The following is a 6,270-nucleotide window of genomic DNA, read 5'->3' as shown; positions in this document are numbered from 1 at the left end:
TGAAATTAAGTTAAATTATGTATTGGTGAATAAGAATAAATCGTGTATGTTTTTTTTAATCATAAACAACATATAAAGATGTGCAAAGCAAAATAAATAAAAAAATGAAAAACAACTTTTTAAAGTTGTAATCATAAGCAGCATATAAAGATGTGCAAAGCAAAAAAAAAAATGAAAAACAACTTTTTAAAGTTTGTACCATGTGGCCATGCTAGGAAGCAAATTGTAACAATAGTTGTATGTTATAACATGACTAGACAACCATTAACGTGGCGACATGGACGAAGGTGACGGGATAACGCTACCACCACGCCATTAACATTGAATCACGCCATTAACGTTGCGTGATTTTGAGGAAAGCGGAAGCATGTGGGCTCTCCTTTGTTTGACGCATAAAGACTTGTTTTAAGATAGGAGATTAGGAGTTAGGCCCAGCCCAGGCTTGTGCGGTTAAGGTTGTTGTAAACGAAAGGGACATCTGATAATTTGATCCTAGCTCGCGGAGCGGCATACCGAAAAAAAGGAAAGAATTCATGTGGCGTGATGGACTGATGGTGTGCATCACTGAAAAAAATGTGGCGTGTTTGTACTATTAGCCAATCAGAAACAGAAACATCACCATAGCCGTTGCAATGAAAAATAAATAAATTCAAAAGACTATATGAATCTGTAATTTTTTTTTTAAAAAAATTAACTTTTTTGAATAAATTTTAACCTTTTTACACCATACAACTTCAATCATTTTTCTCATACAATCTGTATAATTTTTCTACTTTCATACACCTAAAACAATCATTTAACTCCCACCATTACTTATTTTCAATCCGATTTTGATTTCAATGGACATACATTACTGAGGTGCAGTAGTTTATGACTGGAAGTCATACGCTAGCGGAATGCAAAAATCATTTGATGATATCGATGTTACTGACTTCGATATATCAAGATCAAGGTTGTGTGACTTCTTTAGAGAAGAAATACCCCACGTCTTCTCGAATATTGTATATTTCGGCGACAAGAAAGAGTTTATGCTTCTTATGCGGGATAATGAATGTGACGTTGATAATTGATAAATAACAAGCCAAGATACGCTCTTCTCGAATGTTAGTCGGGATTCGATTTATTAATGTATCGTATTATTTAGTCTTGAGACTTTAAATTATTTTAATTTTTTGTTCTTTTAGAACTTTAAATCATTGTAATTTTTTATTTTTATGATGTTTTGGTTATTACATTTTTAACTTTTAGGACGTTTTAATATTTCCGTGTATTTAATTTTATAAAAAATGAGTTATTAAAAAATAAAAATAGGTGGGACCTACTCTTCATCATATCCCATCACTTCATCTTCATTACAAACTCCATCACTCCATCATAATTATCGAATAAACACAATAATCCACAAAAATTATCTGTCACACCCACACCATAATTGGCAAACTCTTAATATACCCCCTCTAGGTGTGACATTATTGACTTTGTTTTCCTTGTTCTTTTCTTATTAATTTATTAATTTTCCATAGCCTTTAATGATTTTCTAATCTTACCGATTTACCGTTAACTCCATATATGCCAGTTTTTTAATAAATTTAATTTTTAATTAATTTTAATAATAATTAGTAATATTTCATACTCATTTTTTTGTTCAATTTAATTTTTTCTCATATTTTCGTATTATCCTTTTTATTTTATTAACTTTTCTAATGATATGCTCATGTTGATGTTTATTATATTGTACATAGCGATTAAAATTAATTTTTTAATGACAATTTATTTAAATGTACAATTAATTTGTGCATGTTAACAATAGTTACAGCGACAATCGCTAGCAAAATCTATCATTTTTTAGTTTTTCTTTTATCTTTTATTTACAATTCTTTTTAATAATAACTAGCTGACTACCCGCGAATACGCGGAGCTTTGTCAGAGTTTAATCAAGAGTAATGTTTATAATGAATGTAATAAATTAAAGTAGTATTGTTAGTTATCTTATATTCAATTTAGGAAGCTAAAATAAAAAATAAAAATAAAACAGATATAATAATAATAATAATAATAATAATAATAATAATAATAATAATAATAATAATGATAATAATAATAATGATAATAATAATAATAATAACAATAATAATAATAATAATAATAATAATAATATTAATATTATTAATAAATAATAATAATAATAATAATAATAGTAATAATAATAATAATAATAATAATAATAATAATAATAGTAATAATAATAATAATAATAATAATAATAATAATAATAATAATAATAATAATAATAATGAAAGTTTAACATTGAATAAAAAATTAAACATTGAGATCACACATTTGGTCTAGTTTCCAACAAATTATCCCAAGATTGAAATCACTTGACATGTTTATGAAGTTGTTGAGTCCACTACATAATTAAGGATTTAATTATGACAAAACATGATTATAAACACCAGTTGTAATGTGCATGCCAACATAAGTTTATTTATGCACAACAACAGTGTATGTTGTGTTTAAGTGTTTTAGTGTATTGCCTTCAATATCAGCACAAGATAGTTCAAGATTCAAAGTTGCTTCACGGCCAACATAGGATGTTTGTTAAACTAGCAAGAAGATCACATGAAGGACCAGTAACATAAGAACTAGCACATGCTGGAGCAACTCACAACACTTAGACAAATTATGCTCTATTAGAAGCATAATCGTTTCATGTGTTGTCTCTATATCAAAGGGTACTATTCAACTGACATCGAAGACGAAGTAGAACAGAGAAGGACACGCATCGGTGGCTCACAAGTGACCTTACACGATAACAAAGGAATGTAGAAGCTCAACCCATGCGCAGTTCATGGTTAATGCTTTATCAACGCCTAGGGAACTGAACATTCCATTTGTTTAATCAAATTGGATGTCCATAGGGGTATTCCTGCAATTAGCTACCGAAGAAGGAAAGAGGGTCACATGCTTCCTGCCATAGTTTTCGGCTGAGTACAAAATAGATCGATTACACGGTTATTAGGGCTTCTATAAATAGTTGAATCCACTATTGTATAAATTAGTGGTGTGGGTATTAAATCGATATAGTCCAGACCTTGATTAAGCTTCATTCGTTCGAAAGCTATCTATGTGTAATTTTTATCAACCCGTTATCTATTCCGCCAAAGGATAACCGTGATTCTTTGAGATATTTTCAATAAAGAATAACGTTGAAAATTGCATATGACTCTGATTTAGTTGATTGTTAATTATATTCTTAAACTGTTAAATTGACTTAATTTAACAGAGTCAATGGTGACATCGAAAGGGTTCTGAGTTTACATGGGAACCCGAAGAGTTTGTATTGGTGTATCTTCCGGCTTGTCATGCGGCTTGGATCGCGAGGACGCGCTCCGATTCAAGTGGGGGAGAGTTGTAACATCCCGTTTCCTCATATATGGTCTAAAGGTACGTATTTTACCTTGTAAACGTTTAATATTAACCGCGATCGATTGTATATGTGTCAAATGTTGAGAATTGGACTAACATGGTCAAATGTCGCGTTTGAGCAAGGGGTATTGAGAGTGGGCTCATCGCGAAACGTGATGAGGTGTGCTGAAATGCGATGGCCGAAATCTTCCCATCTCCTGATCACCATGTCGTGTCTGGGTTAGTTCTGCCGCGTCCTGAAGCACTATGTCACGAAACGCGACCCAAATGTCACGAAACGCGACTCATATTACTGAAATTGACATTTTTACCCGTTTAAATGGCATCTTTTGGGGGTGTTTTGGTCTTTTCACTTGTGGATGGTTTGGAGAACTTAAAAACTGATGAAAGCTTATCCTAACCTCATTAAACACTTCTCCATCTACCCACATTCAATTTTAGAGAGAGATATTGAGTTTTAGAGTGAGAGAGCTCACTTTGGGGAAGAAGAAGGCCAAATCCCACCCGAGTCCAAGTGTTAAAGTTGTTCCCTACGTTTCTAGCTACGTTTTGATAGTGTTGGTAAGTCTTAAGTCCGTGTTTTGAGTTTAATTTGATTTATGACTAGGGTTTGTTCATTTGAGGCTTGTAAGACCCATTTGGGGGTTAAATGGGTGAATTTGGGTTAAATTGATGTAAGGAAACCCTAAGATTTTGTAATCTAGGGTTTGGTCTTGTAATTTGGTGTTTAAAGGTTAATTATGTTTGTTAAATCACTAATACACGTGTGTGTTAGTGAAAGGTTGTTAATGGGTTCAAGTTTGACCAAATTGTGAGTCTAAATGTTAAAATGGGTCAAATGGGTAATGGTTGACCTAGTTGGGTAAGATGGGTATGAAATACCCTAAGTTTGTGTTAGTTAGTGTTATTGGACTTTAATCACTAGCTTTAGTGATTAATGATGAGTCTTGGCCTTGAATGGGTGGTTTTGGTGTAAATGGGTCATTTAATGCAAATGGGTCATTAAATGCATAAGTGGTAAATGTTGGTGTCTCGTCCAACTAGTTTGGTGTATTGAATGTGTACTTAATGTATTAGGTACTTCGCTTTGAAGCTTGCGGATTGTAATCGTCACCTAGGCATTAAGGTGAGTGGGATATTTATGCATGTATGTATATACTATATTTATTTGTATGCTATGGCATGATCCACGGAGCCAGAAGTGCCATAGTGTGTGCGAGTGTGCTATGATGTGAACCACGGAGCCGGTGGCATCATGGTACGTGTATTGTGATGTGAACCAAGGAGCCGGTAACATCAAAGTGTGAACCAAGGACCGGTAGCACTATAAAATGAGGTGTGAACCACGGAGCCGGTAACACCAAAATGTGAACCAAGGAGCTGGTAGCACTATAAAAGAGTATGACTCGAATGCGTAGTGACGTGAACCAAGGAGCCGGTAGCGTCATAACATTACGTATGGTGTGAACCACGGAGCCGGTAGCACCATGACGCATGTATGGTTAACCATATAGTTTGTGTATGTCTTGTAGTGTAGCATATTATATTTTGGAGTATATGCTATTGATTATGCTAGTTGCGGTAATGGAGGTTATTAGCTTTATACTTGGAGTTCGCATGCTAATTATATTACTAGCATGTATGTGGTATGTGAGTAGGTGGTTGCAAGTAGGTATATTATATATTCATGTGTATACTTATTGCACTCACTAAGCGTTTTGCTTACCCCTCTAGTTGTTTACATTTTTAGGTGCGATTATGGAGAAAGGGAAAGGGGTTGTCGGGAATTAGATATTCCCATGTTGGTTGCTAGGTGAAGCTTTTGAAAGTCGACCTAGTGTTTTGGGTAGTTTAACCCCAAACCATGCTCGAGTGTCGTTTAGATTAAAACTATCATTTTATAGGTCGAACTTGTAATACATTTGATTAAGGGCCTTCGCGCCCATGATGTAAACTTTAAACATGTTAGACGTTTAAACGCTTGTATGAAATGGTTGACATCCTATAACCAATTGAAGAGGCGTGTTATTGGGTTATTATTTTTAAAAAAAAAATTACTCGGGTTGAATATGGGTTGGGTTGTTTCATAACAAAAAGAATTGTATTCAACCTCTTCTACAAACTTCATGTTGTTAAATCGAGACCAACAACTGGTATCAGAGCTTCAGTCTTGATAATTTGATATCTTAGATCTGAATTCTCAAATGACCGCTTACAACAACACAACCTATCTCGAAAATGGTTATGCAAATAGACCACCCAAGTTTGATGAAGACGAATATGAAACTTTGAGATATAGATTCATGTTTCACCTTGAGTCAATTGACTCACTCATGCCTGACATTGCAAATAATGGCCCATATGTTCCCATGTCCATCATTGATGCTATACCTGCAACTGACGACTCTCCAGCTAAGAGAGGCTGCCCTTCCTCCATCTAGATGGCAGGATAAAGACAAACGTCGTGTTGGACTTGACCCTAAAATCAAAACAATGATAGCTATAACTTTGCCTAATCATGTGTTTAAAATGATTAAGAGAAAACCCACTGCTAAAGATATCTTAGACTATCTTGACATCACTTATGATGCGAAATATGAGGTCAAGCAAAACAAAATCATTCTCTTGAAAAGGGAATATGAGCTCTCATTTGATTACAAGAATGAGACTTTGAAACAAACCTTTATCAGATTTAATTCTCTGGTAATTGACCTGGACTGCTTTAAAGTCACTGATATCGGCTAAAAAGTCACGTTTTCACCCCGATATTAAGGCCCAAAAACAAGAAAGATTCAAACTTTGTAGGCAAAATACCCACTTCATCGGTTAGAATTGAAGAAC

This window comes from Rutidosis leptorrhynchoides, chromosome 4, assembly GCF_046630445.1.
Source record: "Rutidosis leptorrhynchoides isolate AG116_Rl617_1_P2 chromosome 4, CSIRO_AGI_Rlap_v1, whole genome shotgun sequence".
NCBI lineage: Eukaryota > Viridiplantae > Streptophyta > Magnoliopsida > Asterales > Asteraceae > Rutidosis > Rutidosis leptorrhynchoides.
This window is presented reverse-complemented; position numbering follows the sequence as displayed.